Genomic DNA, 17,378 nt, shown 5'->3' with positions numbered 1-17,378 from the left:
CGTTTCAGGCATGATGAGAATACTCACTGACTACATCTTATCGGCAAGGGTTGTCCGTCTCAAATGTTTTTGTTCTGTTTTGCTGGTTGTGCTTTGCCCTGTCTTGGGTGTTTTGTTGTTCTTTGCCTTGTTTGATTTATATTAGTTCAAGCACGTTGTTTGCTGAATGCAGCTTTGATTTGTTTCTTATTTAAATCTTTCCGAGCCCATGCACAATTGGTATATTGGGTCTAATGAGAATACTCACTGGCTACTTCTATCGGCAGGGGTGGTTCGTCTTAAACATTTTTGTTCTATTTTGCTTTGTTCTGCTCACTGGGGCTACTTTGCCCCGTCTTACACATTTTTGTTTTACTTTGCCTGGTTTGGTAATATTAGCATTTTTTCAAACAACGTTGTTTGCCTAATTGCAGCGTTCCTTTTGTTTATAGTTTAAATCGTTTTAAGCCGACGAGCCTTTGGTATATTGGGTTTGGTCTTGTGTTGATATCATAGTTTACCAGTGAAAGTGGGTTGGTAATTGAGATGTTTGTTTGGGTCTGCCTGAAGGATGGCCTTGGGTCATTTGTAGGGTGGCTGATTTTCATCTTCTCTCCATCCCCACTCGGTAGCACATGAGTGGTAATGCCATGCTCGTCCTGTTTCCTCGTGCCCATCCAAATGATAGAAGTGAAAGACATTTAAATGGTGGGTAAGGTAAGAGTACTAAACTAGTGGTATGGAACTTAAAAATACTAGCACTCAAGCAAGTTCTTTTTCACCACTCACCACATTCAATTTGGAAATGCTGCTCTCATTGTCCAGGGCACTTGGTTCGTCTTGTGCTAGGGACATAACTATAAATGTTAATATGCAGCAAGCTTTTGAGATAAGTGTGAATTGCATTTCCCTTAAAATGAAGGGCTGGTCCTCTTGAGCCAGAGACATAGGTATAGATGTTGGAGTGCATTAGGATTTGAGATAAATGTGAATTGCATTTTCATTAAACTTATAGACATAAATACATGTTTTCATTTTTCAAGGTCTCTTGGATTTCAGGTTTGTTCACTTGAAACTCTTCATATTCTTGAAACTGAATAATACAAATTATCATAAACCCAGGGATTAGGTCTTCAAGCGAGTCCAAGCAAAGAGCTAAAATTTGGAAGTGGATTGTTGCTAATCATTGAATGTGCTCTTTGAATTTGGTGGTATAAGGAAGCTCACAAACCATCTGGGGGCAGACACTGATGTCTTTTACTGAATGATGGTTTAAGGAAGACCATAAACCTCTAGAATCTGGCTGCTTTCCGCAATTCTTGGATTTTTGTTTGTTTGTTTAATTTTGCTAGAAGTTGATGTTTTGTCGATTGGAAGTGTTTGCAAATGGTGATTTGTGATGATTACAAGCTTTGGAACTTGGCTGCAAGGCTCAGTGGTTTGCAGAACATCCTAATTTAGCAATAAGTTGATGTCTGTCTTCTAATTGGAAGTGCACTCTTAAATGGTGGTTCGAAGATGACCACAAGTTGCTCTTCTAATTGGAAGTGCGCTCTTAAATGGTGGTTCGAAGATGATCACAAATTGTGGTTGAGCAGGACTCGTAAGTCTTCTACTAAATGGTGGTTTTAGGAGGACCGCAAACAGAATCATGTTCATGTCTCTGACCCCAGCTTTGGATAAAACTTCGACTATGGCTTGAGGCTCTGGTTCTGGCTTATTTCTCCCTGTTTCATTGACAGGACTTAAACTTTAAGTTTCACTGTCAATCATTGATATTATTCTCCCTGTTGGATACAAGGTGAGAAATAGAAAGTTTTTCCATGGTACTTGTAAGGATGAAATCAAAAACTCTGATCATGTGGTCCGCTCAATAAACGTGTTCATGTCTACTGAACATTCACCCATTTACAATGCAATTTAACTATTAAATTTTATCCCAAAAGAATGGTTGTTTATGTCTGCTGAACATTCACCCATTTACAATGCAATTTAACTAGTAAATTATCTCAAAAAAATGGTATTTGCAAAATATCAATATTTTTTATGCCAGAAGCAAATATAAATCTAGGAAGACCATCGATCTGGCTCTGTATTATCTATTTTCTCATAGATGACCTTTTACGTCAAAAGGTTTCTTTCCACAAAAAAAACATACACAGCACGATTCAATATGAATTTAAAATCTGTAAAAGCTGCTGCGGCACCAAATGCCCCTTTTCCAATCTTTCACTAGAAAAAAGTGCCAACATGTGAAGAGTTCCTGTACTTTGTATGAGAGACGTTTTCCAAAAGGTTTATTTCCACAAAAAAACATAACACGATTCCAATATGAATTTAAAATCTGTAAAGGTAGCAATATTTTTTATGCCAGAAGCAAATATAAATCTAGGAAGACCATCGATCTGGCTCTGTATTATCTATTTTCTCATAGATGACCTTTTACGTCAAAAGGTTTCTTTCCACAAAAAAAACATACACAGCACGATTCAATATGAATTTAAAATCTGTAAAAGCTGCTGCGGCACCAAATGCCCCTTTTCCAATCTTTCACTAGAAAAAAGTGCCAACATGTGAAGAAGAGTTCCTGTACTTTGTATGATAGACGTTTTCCAAAAGGTTTATTTCCACAAAAAAACATACACAACACTATTCAATATGAATTTAAAATCTGTAAAAGCTGTTCCGGCACCAAATGCCCCTTTTCCAATCTTTCACTAGAAAAGAGTGCCAACATGTGAAGAGTTCCTGTACTTTGTATGATAGACGTTTCTCACAACACTCTGAAACATTTTCTACATAACATCCTTGTGGTCACGGTCTCTAATCTTGATTTGGATCTGGACCAAGCTTGGGCTCGAACTTTGTAGACCTCTGCTTTTGACGTGGATCTGGATCCAATCTGGGGCTCGAACTAGGCAGACATTGGCTTCCGGACAAGGGGTCCTTCCCAAGTATTACCTTACGACCGTTGCCCACCTTCCAGGTAATCCAGGGGAAAGCCTCCAAAAGATCCTCCAAGTAATGGACCCTGAAGGGGATCTCTATATTTGAAAGGACCTCGTCCAATAAAAAAACCCTTGTTATGAAGATATTTGTCATAAATAATCCCGACTCCAAATACTAGTACCGAAACAACCCTCCAAAGACTTCGTAGCAAGCGTGAGGCCAAATCAATGAAGGTTTTTGAAACCCCAACCCCCCTTTTGAAACCCCAACCCCCTAGAACCTTTTGCGGGGAGAGAGCAGCTCCCATTTGACCAGATGCAGATGCAGGCCAACATTTTTCTTATCTGACGAGAGAAAATTTAACATACACTAGTGAATCCTTTTAATGATCGATTTGGGAATCTTTGATAGAGTAAGCGAATAAATCGGTAAACTTTCTAGAACAAATTTTACCAACGTCATTCGACCGCCTAGAGAGAGCTCTATAGCACCAATTGCTGATCCTGCATTCAATATTTTTATGAGCTTTCTAGAACAAATTTTACCAATGTCATTCAACCGCCTAGAGAGAGCTCTATAGCACCAATTGCTGATCCTGCATTCAATATTTTTTTATGAGCCATGACCTATCTTTGACATAGTAACAATTTGGTATGAGATGGTAACCCAAATAAATGGAACCAGTGTCTGAAGGGGCCACCTTAAATTGAAGAACAAAGGTGATGGAATCAATGGTTTGCTCCTGAACGTTGTACTGAAGAAATATGAATTTTGTACGCTGATCTCCATTTCAGTCACAAAACAAAAAGTAGAGAAAATGTGAAGCAAATTAACCATTTAGAAACAAAACCATTTCCAAAAAAAAGGGTATCATCTACAAAAAGTAGATGTGTTAAGTAAAGAAGTCTAGAAATTTTGATCCCCTGTCTTCCCTTGTCTTGGCCTTTGAAATCATCCTACTGAGACCTTCGATAACAAGAAATAAAATGGGGGGCAACCTTGACACTAGCCTCCGGAACAAGTGAAAAAAAGGTGGGGGTACTTTTGACCAAGACAACATAATTGGCAGACAAAACGCCATCCCATAATCCAATTGGTAACCTTAAGGTCCAAACATGTATGAAGGAGAACAACTTGAGAGTCCCAATTTGCCCTTGTCATATGTTTTAACCAGGTCCATCCCATAATCCAATTGGTAACCTTAAGGTCCAAACTTGTATGATGGAGCAACAACCTAAGAAAGTCCCAATTTGCCCTGCCATAGGTTTTAACCAGGTCCATTTTGAGGATCGTAGCACTTTGTTTTCGTCTTTATAGAATGGCGGGCCTCTTGTGTTGCTCCAATAGCGTCACGTATCGTGCGGTCAGGGAGGAAGGAAAATTGTTTAGGTGAAACGAATGAGGATAATAAATTTTTGAGTCTATTAGAAATGACCTTAGCTATGACCTTGTATATCAAGTTGCATAAAGATATCGACCAAAAGTCATTATAAGTGGGGTTTAGAGCATTTAGGGATATTAAGTGCTATGAATGTTGCATTGAATTCTCCAGACAACCTTCCCAATGTTCTGGCCTCCTCCCCAGGGTAGAAGCATTTTCCTCGGAGAAGAAATGAGGAAAATGATGAATAAACTAGAGGTGATCCTGTATCCTATTGACATTATCCTTGGTTTCCTCTTCCAAATCTTGTTGGGAGGCATAAGGAGGAACCAGAATCATCATGTAAGTCCCATATGGAATTTTTAATCCTTCTATGGTTTGTAAATTTGTGATTTTTTTTGAATTGCCATCACCTTCCCTCACCCAAACCAACCTGCTTTTTAGACGCCATCGTTTGACACATCATTTAAGAATATGCATTTTATTGTCCACAAGTCCATCACAAACATTAATGGATTCACTGTGATATGATTCCAACATGAGTATCGAAAATTTGAAAGATGCCTCCTTAATCCAAGAGATTGAATTTGAAGGGGTATTTAGAGAAGAGATATGTTAAACATCCAGCGGGAGAGATATTGGAAAGTGGCTTGAGTTGACCTTAGGCCTCATCTAAGATAGGTATCTACTCAAAATGATGACCAAAGAATCAACCATCAAGAATTGATCTAACCACTTGGCAATCACCTAATTACCCATTCTTCCAGTTCTCCATGTAGCCGCTATGGGAAAGGGGCAAACATCAATGAGATTTGAGTCGTATGAGCTGGGAAATGAACATAGTGAAAGGATTGGGTCTAGCATTTTCTCCCCAAATCTCACTCAAGGATGTGGTGAAGTTAAGATCCCTAGCGAGGATGAGAGAGCGTTCCCGCATCAACTCACTGTCATATAAGTCTCCAAAAAGCTTCTCTCTTTGTAGGGACCATCGCAGTTTACGAGAATGACCAAGTGAACCAAACATTTTAGATGTCCTTCCATTGTGATACTAGCCTTAGAGGAGAAGTTGAGGGATCCATGTCTAGGGTTCCATAAGACAATGAGCCCTCTGAAGTGACCCATAGTGTCGACCATGTAAATGCTACAATTAGGACATATTTTGAGAAGTTCTTCCTTGTTTTTTCGCCAGGGACCATGGTTTCCTGGAAGAAGATAACGCTTAGATTAGCGGGAGGCCAATTAGAAATGGATGATAAACAAATTGAGGACTTATAAAAGGGATCTAGAATGAGAGGGTTGGAGAAGAAGTACCCCCAAATCGGTCAGCGAGAGTCAGATCATATGGCTTGACCGATAGTGCAGGTATGGGTGTGGGAGGGAATTAGGTGGTCAGAGGATCTCAGACTGAAACAACGAGGATTGAGGGAGCCTAAACAAGCGAAGGAGAGGGTTTAAGTGAGAGGAGTCGAAAGATGGAGGGATAAAGGAAGGATTATAACTTTCTTTTAATGGGTGGAAAGTTCTCCAAGTAGGAGCATAAGGGATTAAAAACATATGTTATATTGGGGTTTTTTTGGGGAGACAAAAGATTTTAAAGCAAATCTGTCAATCAGAAGCATGTCTTCAGCAGAGAGAGAATTGATAAGCATACCAGAGAGAAGCAAATATGTCCGAAGGAAGCCCATCTGAGTGATGAATGGTAGGCAAACTGGTAGCAATCCCTAGAGAAATCTTGTGAGCCATTAAATTCACTATCTGATGGGTGACCAAGCTATGAGACAAGTGGCGACACGTTGGAGTGTGGAGCCAGCTGGGCCTCCATGCACAACACGAGTGCCTTAAAGGCCCGTTGGGACCTGGTCCGGACTCCCGCGAGCATTACATAATGTGCAACGTAGGTAGGAGGGTGGCCATTTGCAGTTGTTGGGCAATGAGGAGGGAGTGCTGGGCGAGACAAAGTAGTGGGGTATTGGCATCCTGGCTCAGGCTGTGGCTTGGGGCGACAATGTAGGACGAGCTCGGGGCAGGCAGATGTGCGGGGGACTAGAACCTGCAGTCAATTTGGCTGTGGGATTCGGGGGAGAATTGGAGTAGTAGGCGCGACGAGGGATATCGTTTCAGGGTTGGAGAATGGGGGTGGCGTGCATTCGTTTCCATTTCCTCACTTTGGTTCTATCTCTTGGTAGGGGCTGCTCCTCTGGAGAGGCAGTGCTGTGGAAAATTTGGGTCTTGGTCCAATCCTTGGAGCGGCTCGTCCACTTCAGACATTGGTGATGCGCCCCCTGTTCGCTGACAGATAGTGGAAAGGGATACAAGAATGGCATCGACTATTTAGGGCTCCCTGACGTCGGTGCGGTAAGCAACATGTTTTTGTATTTGGCTCATATTTGGATTGTGTGGTGGGTTGCATGGGGCAACCAAATTTGTCCTTGTGCTAGTGTAACTAGTGGTGGAGGAGCAGGTTGTATGCCAAGATAGAGAGGATGCACTTGCAGAGGGGGCACTGGCCATTGCATGGAAGATCGTTTGTAGCAGGGAGTGCCCACCTCGGGCTCAGAGTCGACTGAGAGCCGCCATTCTGATGCTGATGTAGCCATGTCCCTAGGTCGCTCCCCAAGCCACGTTGAGGCTCTGGCCACCTTGGACTCCATAGCGGCCCAATTGAACAATCTCCATCTGAGTATGGAAACTTTGAGGGAACAACGATATGATGACTGGAATGAACTGGTGGCCTACATCAATGACCTCCAACACACGCAGAACGAGCTCCTGGACTCCATAGATGGCCTTCGGCAGTAGCTCTGGCGCACAAACGACCACCTCTGTGCTTTGGAGACTCGGGTGGAACACATTGACCACTGCATAAATGAGTGGGCTGTGTTATTTGCTGCCCCGTCACTGTTTCCCTCTAACCCATCCTCGTAATGTGTATTCCTGGATTTTTTTTGTGCTACTTTTGTATCGGAAATAACCAACGACACAGGTTGTCTTGGCCTCTTCATAGGCTTAATATTGCTTAGAGCAGCACTCATGTCAACTCTTAAACCTGATACTCAGCCTTGTGCTACAACAATGATGTATTTTGATGATTTGGTGATGATGTATTTTGTTCTTGAAGTTGTGATAATATAATGCAGTTTTTTTGACTGAAAAAAAAATTAATAATTTAATTCATATAAAATAATTATCACTATTTTTTTTGTTTAAAAATGATAACACAGATATAAGTCTTCGGGATTAATCACATAGCTAGGATTTGGTTAACGTTTCAAACAAACTAATGTTGTTCATCCTCGGGACAAGGTGAGAAATCAATCGATCTACAAGAATAAATAGTATGGATGCATCATTACCCAGAGTTAGCCGTTGGGAATTCGCTGTTGGTAAATTAGTTAAGTAAAATATTATTTAAGAAGGAGAAATCTAATAAAATATTATATATTAGATTAAAAACTTGCTGTTATAGAGTATAAATTATTTTATTTCAACATTTTTGATTATTCATTAATAATATTTATGTATTTTTATTTGTTATGTGTTGACTAGTCCCCATTTAATTGAAAACTAGTTGTTGGGAATAATTTAATATGATTATTTATTACTATTTTCAATGATAATTGGACAGAGGTTAGCTTAAAATAAAATAGAAATAGAGTATTAGGTAAAGAATTGTTAATATTAGTAAGTTAGAAAGGAGGCTATATTATTGGGGGAATGCATATTATAGTAGTATCAATACACTTAATAATAATGCAAAAAATAATAAAAGGAAGAGGATGTTTTAGAATTCAGAGAGATAAAAGGTCGGGGAGATAAAACAAAAATAAAGGCCAAAAACCAGAGAGATGAAAAGGTCAAGAGGGGAGAAAAATCCAAAAGAAAAAAAAGAAGCATAATTTAAAGGGAGGAAATAAAACATCATAAATTAAAGAATGTTAATAAGGATAATAAGAGAAAATGATGAAACCAGACTGAAATAAAAGCAGAGCATGGATAAGAAAGGGTGGAAGAATCATGAAGAGAGCCAAATCCAACTCTTACTCAATTTCAAACCATCGTCCTTATTCATATTTTTGGCATGCCTCTTAATCTCAACCGCTTCCCTAAGTTGCCTATGATGGAAATGATCAACCCTAGCAATGACCTTGGAATCTTCAAGGCAGACACGGTGTTTTGATTTCTCAGCATGCTCGGCTAGGGCTGATGTGCGGGATCGAATGTGTCTAATCTTTGCAACATTTTCTTTGATTCTTTGTTTAATAGACCTACCTATTTCTCCAATATAGGGAATACCGCAGGTGCAGGGAATAAGATAAACACCTTTCATGTCCTTAGGGTCAATAGGATCTTTAATAGACCTAAGAGAATTTTTAATGGTGTTGAGAGGCTTGAACGAAGAAGAGATATTGATCTTCGTAAGGATATGGGCAATCCTATTCGTGGTTCCTTGGATATACGGGAGATAAACCTTGGAGATAGGATTCACATGAGCGGGTTTAACTCTTGGCGCTTTGTAGGCCTTGAGGCTTTGAGATATCCTATATCCATTATTTTTAAAAACATCGAGAAGATGAGATTTCTCCTGCTTGAGATGGCTATCATCGAGATTCTTAGAGCATGGGTAGCAAGAGTGCTGAGAACCCTGAGTTTATGAGCCGGTAAATGATGAGAACTAGCATGGAGATATTGTTCTGTGTGCGTTTTCTTTCGAAAAGCTTGGTGACTTACAAAACATCATCCATTATAGAGAGGATAATGTCAAGAAAGGGAAGGCGTCCATTCTCCTCAATTTCCATCGTGAACTTGATGGATTCTGATTGAGAATTTAGGTGGGTAAGAAACATATTCAGCGTCTCACGACCATGAGGCTAGACGACACCTGGCGTCCATTCTCCTCAATTTCCATTGTGAACTTGATGGACTCTAATTGAGAGTTTAGGTGGGTAAGATACACATACAACTTCTCATGACCAGGAGGCTAGATGACACCCTTCAACTTACCCTCTTTCGGCCCAGCATCACGCTGCTTTTCCCATTATGATCCTGTCTTCGTCCTCTATCGCCATCCCTACCCCTCTCCGTTTCCCTATCATGGATCATTGTATCTGACCCAACTCCGGTTCTCCATTGTCAAACCAGATCTCGTATTCTGTCTCCTCTATGGACTCCAATTTAAATGGCAACGCTTCCAATTCTAATGATACATATAATAATAATAATAATGAATATAATAACGATAGTAATATTTTATTTCCCCACACCTGATGAATAATATTAAGCATCATAACAATCTCAAGAATGATTTTAATAATAATAAATATAATCAAAATTCCATTAACTCGCTTAAGTATAGAGATAAGAATATTTTTAATATTAAGAATAACATGATTTCTTCCTCCTCTCATAATAATAATCATAACTTAGATTTATCTTCTTTATTTTATAATAATAATAATAATAATAATAATTCACTAATGTGTTTCAAGAATGTTATTAATCTTTCCAGCAGAAATTCCGATCCCTCTATCTTTAGTCTTCTTAATAAAGGTCTCGATTTTTCCCTTTCCCCTAATGAGACTCCCACTGATGACATTATTTGTAACATTGAGTACGGTATCCAAGACCTTCCAGATACTGTCAAGGAAACTATTAGGCAAGATTGTGTAGTTGTTCTTAGAAAGGCTAAGCCTCTCAAGAAAAACCTTAGCAAGGTAGAATTTCTTGCCCTTAAGTCCCTTAGGGACAACTCTGACATTGTCGTCCTTAAAGCGGACAAAAGTGGAGCAATTGTCATTCTTGATAACTTTGACTATGTTTGCAAGATGGTAGATCATCTATCTAATAGTGGGAGTTACATCATGCAAGGAAGTAGCAACCGCTATTAAATCGAATCTGTCTCTTAATCCTTTTTCTCGAAAGCTCATTGAGAGCAATCCCCTTACCCCCTAGGATCTATGGCCTCTCAAAGATTCATAAATCTGGGGCTCCCTTGAGGCCTATTGTTAACATAATAGGCGGGCCTACCTATCTTCTTGCTGAATTCTTAGCTCAAAAGCTTAAACTTCTTGTTGGTCGCACTGAATCTTTTGTTAGACTTGCCTCCTTTATCCAAGAGTGGAAAGGTATCAAGTTGGAACCTGGAGATTTATTGGTCAGTTTTGATGTTGTATCCTTATACAGCAAAATCCCCATCCAAGAGGCCATTGATACCATAAATCACATCACTGACAAAGACACTGCCAAGTTAGTTAGCCTCTGCCTCACCTCGACTTTCTTCAGTTTCCAAGGTGAGTTCTATGAGAAAACTTGTGGTGTTGTGATGGGTTCCCCTCCCTCCCCTATCATCGCTAACTTATTTATGGAAGATTTTGAGACCAAGCCCTTAGCCACAACTCAATTTCGCCCTAAAGAATGGAAGATGTTTGGTGATGATTCTTATGACGTCTGGCCTCATGGTCCTGAGAAGCTAGATATGTTTCTTACCCACCTCAATTCTCAATCAGAATCCATCAAGTACACGATGGAAATTGAGGAGAATGGACGCTTGCCATTTCTTGACATTCTCCTCTCTATAATGGATGATGGTTCTGTAAGTCACCAAGTTTTTCGAAAGAAAACACATACAACAATATCTCCATGCTAGTTCTCATCATTTCCCGGCTCATAAACTCAGGGTTTTCATCCCTCTTGCTACCCATGCTCTAAGAATCTCTGATGATATCCATCGCGAGTAGGAGAAATCTCATCTTCTCGATGTTTTTAAAAACAATGGATATAGAAGATCTCAAAGCCTCAAGGGATTTTACAAGGCCTGCAAAGCGCCAAGAGTTAAACCTGCTCGTGTCGATCTTATCTCCCAGGTTTATCTCTCGTATATTTGAGGAACCACAGATATGATTGCCCATATCCTTAGGAAGATAAATATCTCTTATTCGTTCAAGCCTCTCAACACCATTAAAAATTATCTTAGGTCTGTTAAAGACCATATTGAACCTAAGGACACAAAAGGTGTTTATCTTGTTCCCTGCTCTTGTGGTATTCCCTATATTAGAGAAACATGTAGGTCTATTAAACAGAGAATCAAAGAACATGTTGCAGATATTAGACACAGTCGATCCTGCACATCATCCCTAACCGAGCGTGTTGAGAAATCGAAACACCATGTCTGCTTGAATATTCCAAGGTCGTTGCTAGGGTTGATCATTTCCATCACAAGAAACTTAGGGAAGCAATTGAGATTGAGAGGCATGCCAAAAATCTGAATAGGGATGATGGTTGGAAATTGAGTAAGAGCTGGATTCCGACTCTCTCTTCATGATTCTTCCACCCTTTCTAATTCCTATTGTGCTTTTATTTCAGTCCAATTTCATCATTTTACCTTATTATCCTTATTAAAATTCTTTAATTTATGATGTTTTATTTCCTCTCTTTAAGTTTTTTATTTTTATTTATTTATTTATATTTATATTTATATTTTTCTGCCCTCTTGACCTTTTCATCTCTCTGTTTTTTGGTCTTTTTTGTTTTTGTTTTATCTCCCCTCTAGACCTTTTATCTCTCTGAATTCTGGAATATCCTCTTCCTTTTATTATTATTATTATTATTTTTGGTGAATAAGATAACATATATATCTGTGGAAACTGACAGATTACATAATTTGGGTTGTGTAGGAGAGGGAGCCCGACACAAGACCCAACTGAAAGCCCTGAAATGGCCATAGAATTGTCTTTTTTTTATAGTGCAACCATGACAAAAGTGGGTTCTGATTACAGAGGTGGAAATCAAGAGGAACCCTCATCATTCTCAAAACTGAGAGTATAGAAACCGAGAAAAGAGAAGAAACCCGTAGCGAGGCCGACCAAGAAAAATTCGCTTTTTTTTTTTTTTTTTTTTCCGTGACAGAAAGCTCTTCGCGGAGGAAAAAAAACAAAAAAGGAAGATGACGAAGTCGATCCTAGTTGATGGTTACCAGATCCTCATCCAAATGAATGGGAGTCTCCTGAGAGCTTCCCTCTTGCTGCCCGGTGGTGTTCTGTTGACTCGTGGTCGTGGAGGCCCCAATGGCCTCTTTCTTGATGCTTTGGGATACTTCAATAGTTTAATGGACCTTCGTCATCGACTTTTTCTTGATAACAGTGTATTGCGGTGCGTCCCGAGTAATAAATCTACAGTGGTGGATGGCTTTGACATACATCACAAACTTCTCATTCAGCCGGTCATCTTTGTTTCTAGAGCCTTGGTATGCTCCTCCTGCTCCTGCATTGCTAACCCCATGATGGTTTTCATTTTCCACCATGTTTTGATGGTTCGCGCGTATAGGTTTTTGTGCACTCGGGTGAAGGCAGGGTCCGAAATCCAGGCAAAGTCAACGTTGACTTCTTCAGTGGTGACCTCTCTACAGAGAATATTTGCTTGGGCTTCTAATTCGACAATTCGCTGCTAAGTTTCAGGATTTACTGTTGCCGCGTAGCACAGAGCTGCGCATCTTGTAGAGGTCTCGTGCGAGTGGTGGGGGCTGAACCCAGGGACTACCACCGGGAGGCTGCGCGACTGCGTGCACCTCCGCGACTGGAACTAGGGGTGGAGAAATTTTTTAGGGCCGTGAGAGAAGCAGATGGGCTAGGGAGTGAGGGGAACCAAAGTACAAAGGAACAATGAAGAGGGATAAAGGCAGAAAGAAGAATGAAGGGGAGAAGGGGAGGGGAAAATATATAGAAGCTGGGTGATGGTGGGAGGCCATGAGAAGGGAGAAGGGGCAGGAAGGGGAAGCATGCGAAGTTATGATGCATGGTGGAGGAGGAATGTCTGAGCAAAGAAGATGTGACTGGGAGGCGACAGTCACACAAGGGAGAGGGGAGGTGGCAACGCGAGCGTTAGAGTCAGGCGAGCCAAGGATGAGTCTGTCCGCATGCGCCTTCAACCTGTCCTTCCAACGGAACAAAGAATAAACCTTGAAATGATGAAGGGTACGCGAACAATTATTGTTCGATAGAGTGGTTATCTTCGTCATTGATTGATGCGCATTGCTGATGGAGTTCACCTTCCTCCAATTCCTGCCAAGCTCGGGACTTTAGGTGTAAGGTACCAGCCGTACCCTTATTTGCCAGTTTGTTCGCTAGTTTATTTCCCTTCCTTCTGATTGCTTGAAAGTTGAGGCCAACCAGGCTGCCAATTCCTTGCTTGATTTGTTGTATTATTTTGTTTAGGCACCAGTGTTTTGAAATTTTTTCCACCTCAATGCCCTGTTGAAGTTTTTTGCCAATCTGAGTGGCCAACGTGGAATCTCCTTCTACAATCAGAGGACTGAGCTTTAGGTTGTGCGCAGTGGTGTTGCCATTTTCGAGAGCATGAAGTTATGCAACATTGTTTGTGGTTGAACCTATATTGCCCTCATATATCCAGATTATCTCTCTTGTAGAGTTTTTGAAGACTCTTCCAAAACTGGCTGGGCCTGGATTCCCCTTAGCTGCGCCGTCGTAGTTGAGCTTGAAAGTCCACTTTTTTGGCGGCCTCCAGGGGTTATTTTTATTTTCAAACTTGGAGAGGGGGGTGACTTAGTGAACCTTGATCTGAAGGAGATCCAACATTGAGAGAATTTTCTTCGAAGAAGGTGGGAGGGGCTTTGATTGTCCAAGTGGGTAGAGAGGTCACTGTTTCCCGGATCGCACTTTTGATCTTCGAGATTATGATTTCTTCCTGGGTGGAGATGCCACGAAAGATTCTTGCGTTGCACTCCTTCCACAGAGCCTAGTAGATCAGACTAGGAATTAAATTCCATGCGTGTTTAACTAGAGGATGTGAGGAGAAAACCGATCTCTAGTTCGCGATGGTACTTTGAATAGATAAGGGGTCTCGATCAGAGTTGTTGAAGACCAGAGAAATCCAATCCCATAAATTGGACGCAAGTGGGCATACATTTAACAGATGATTGGGGGTTTCTTCTTCTTGCTGGCAAAGAGGACATCTCAATGGGCCAATAAAACATTTTCTTCTTAGGTTGTCCCATGTTAAAATCTTTCTATGCATGACTAACCATAGAAAGATAGATATTTTTGGCCAGTGCTTCCTGTCCAATATTTCGTTCCACTTCAGTTCTGGTTGAAGTTGATCTTGATTGGCTATGTCTCTGTAGAATTCTTTTAAATTGAAGTGGCCAACTGAGTTCTTCCCCCATTTGAGTTGATCCTTGCTAGAGTCAAGGAGGATTTGTCTTTTTGTAGTTCTGTTGAGAGGCCCGACCAAGCTTGGAGATTCACATGGGGAGTCCAATCCTCTTGTTCCATCCAAATTCTCCATCTGCCCTTTTCGTCACTCGTTTTCTAGTACTGGCTAACTTTTATTTTCCCTCTATTTTTCATATCAACCTTAATTTGGTGATAATAATCTTGATCGAGTTTCGACCTTTGTTGCCAAGCATCCTCCCAGAAAAGAGCCTTGTTTCCGTTGCCTATTTCCCATAAACTATGATTTTGAATGATATGCCTGTTCTCCCACGCTTGGTTCTAGATGACTGAACCTTTGATATTTCCATTTAGCCTGACGATTTTCCCTTGCGAGAAGGAGTGGGTATACTTTGCTTTCCATAGGATTCCCCAAGGGGAGTTGCCGTTTGCAATCCATCTTCATAATTTTTTGGCTCCCAAGGCCTTTCCTAGGAGGTCTATGTCTCTAAGGCCTAGGGTACCATCTTTTTTGGGCTTGCAAATTTTTTCCCATGCCACCAGAGCCCATATCTGTTTCACCTCCGCACATCTCCATAAGAAGTTCCTCTGAAGGTTTTTGATTTTGTTTGAAATCACTTTTGGGACTGCCAGAGCCGAGTACAAGTAGAGTGGGATGGCCTCTAAAACAGATTTGACCAGGATAAGATGGCCTGCCAAATTGAGAGATCTGAATGTCGAGTTGGCAATTCTTTTCTCCATATTGTTAATCATGTTCTCCCAAGTGGCCCGGGAGAGAGGCCTGTCTGTAAGGAACACCAAGGTAAGTGGAGGGGAGGGTACTATGGAATGGCCATGAGTCTGGCAATGTTCTTGAAAATGGGCAACATAGTGTTAAATAAGAACAACTTGGATTTCATAGGGTTGATGGAGGTTCCAGATGCAGTAGAGAAGTCCGATAGAATGGACATGAAATAGGAGGCTTCTTTAATAGATGGGAGGCCCATGAGAAGGGTATCATCAACAAATTGCAGGTGCGTTGATGGAGGAGCAGAGGCATGGGGCTGGAGATCAGAGAGCTTATTATCTTGTAGGGCAGCAGAGATAGAGCAACTTATCCCTTTAGCCATTATAACAAAGATGAAGGGAGAGATTGGATTCCCTTGCCTAATACCACTGGAAGGGTTAAAGGGTTGCAAAGGGGATCCATTCACGAGGATGGAGAAAAAAGCTCCCGACACCATAGCCATGATCCACTTGATGCTTTCTTTGTGGAACCCAAACGCTGCCAGGACTTGTCTCATATAGTTCCAACTAATTTTGTCAAAGGCTTTGGACATATCTAGCTGAATCATCATACTAGGTTTTTTTTTTGGGATTTAAGAGAGTGGATAAGCTCATGAGAGAGGATGATACTATCCATGATTTTCCTTCCTTCCACATAGCCAGACTGTTGATGGGAGATGAGGAGAGAGAGGATGAATTTAATTCAATTGGCGAGAACTTTGGAGATTATTTTGTAGATGACATTGTAGAGGGCTATGGGCCTAAATTTGTCCGGGGAATTAGCAGAACTGCCTTTGGGAATCAGAGTTAGGAAGGTGGAGTCAAGGGATTTAAGGATAGACTTCTGAATTCAAGATTCTTCCATAAGGGCATGCATTTCCAAATTGATGATAGGCCAGTAAGATTTGTAGAAATCAATGGTGAAACCATCTGGACCTGGTGCTTTTCCATTGGGAATTCCCATGACCACATCTTCCACTTCCTGGAGGGAGACTTTCCTTTGGAGCATTTTATTATGGTCCTTCGTGAGGATTTTGGGGATATTCTTGGTGATTTTTTTGATGTCCTGATCCTGGTCATTCCTTGGCTCTTTGAGAAGAGAGCTGAAATAGTGATTGAGCTCTGTTTCCAACTCCTCTTGAGAGTGAATGAGATGACCATCTTGGTTCTTCAAAGCCAGAATTCTGTTGTTTCTCCTATGTTGTATCATTGTTTTATGGAAAAAAGTTGTGTTCCTTTCCCCACATTTCAGCCAATTTATTCTAGATTTTTGTTGCCACAACTTTTCTTCCTGAATGGCTCTTTCCTCCCAGTTTTGTTGTAGTTGTTGTTCCTCTTGCTTACTGTTCTTCGTTAGCCCTTCTTCAATTATGTTTTGTTGGAGAAGTTCCAGTTGATGCTCCAAGTTTTTTTTATCTGTGATGATGTTACCAAATGTTTCTCTGTTCCATTTTTTGATTTCCTCTTTGATATGTTTTAACTTTTGTTGGAAAGTGTACATTTTGTTTCCAGTTCTGATGGGAGTGTAAGTCCACCATTGTTTCATTTTTTCCATGAAGTCTTGGTGATCCAACCAGAAAGTCTCGGATCTGAAAGGCTTATTTTTCAGACCATTGGAAATTTGAATATTGAGAGAGATCGGCCAGTGATTAGAGCCTGCTTGTGGTAGGATTCTCGCCTTCGTTTCCCAAGAGGTGAGATAAGTTGCCTCAGATAAAAGGAAGCTAAATGTGAGGCAATTTGATGGTCTCCTCCTCTTCTGTTATTCCAGGTGAAAATGCCATTGCTGGTGGGAATGTCGATGAGGTTGAGGTTTTCGATGATGGTGAGGAAAGCCTCCGAGTCCTTATCGAGCTTCCAGATACCTCCTTTCTTCTTAGACAAGTTAGTTATCATATTAAAATCACCTGCTATGAATTTGAGAGGACAGTGAAGAGGGTCGAGGAGATTGGAGATGATTTGAAGCATCTTGATACGGTCTGTCACCTTGTGCAGGGCATAAATATTAGCTATGAAAATGCTCTCATTGGTACCTATGATTTTCAAGATCACTGTTATGGATTGATGAGTGGCCAGAGAGGATATGAGGTCGAATTTGGAGTTTTTACAAAAGGTCATTATGC

This window comes from Pinus tabuliformis, chromosome 3_2, assembly GCF_031772625.1.
Source record: "Pinus tabuliformis cultivar Carrire ecotype Pingquan chromosome 3_2, CPIR1, whole genome shotgun sequence".
NCBI classification, from domain to species: Eukaryota; Viridiplantae; Streptophyta; class Pinopsida; order Pinales; family Pinaceae; genus Pinus; species Pinus tabuliformis.
This window is presented reverse-complemented; position numbering follows the sequence as displayed.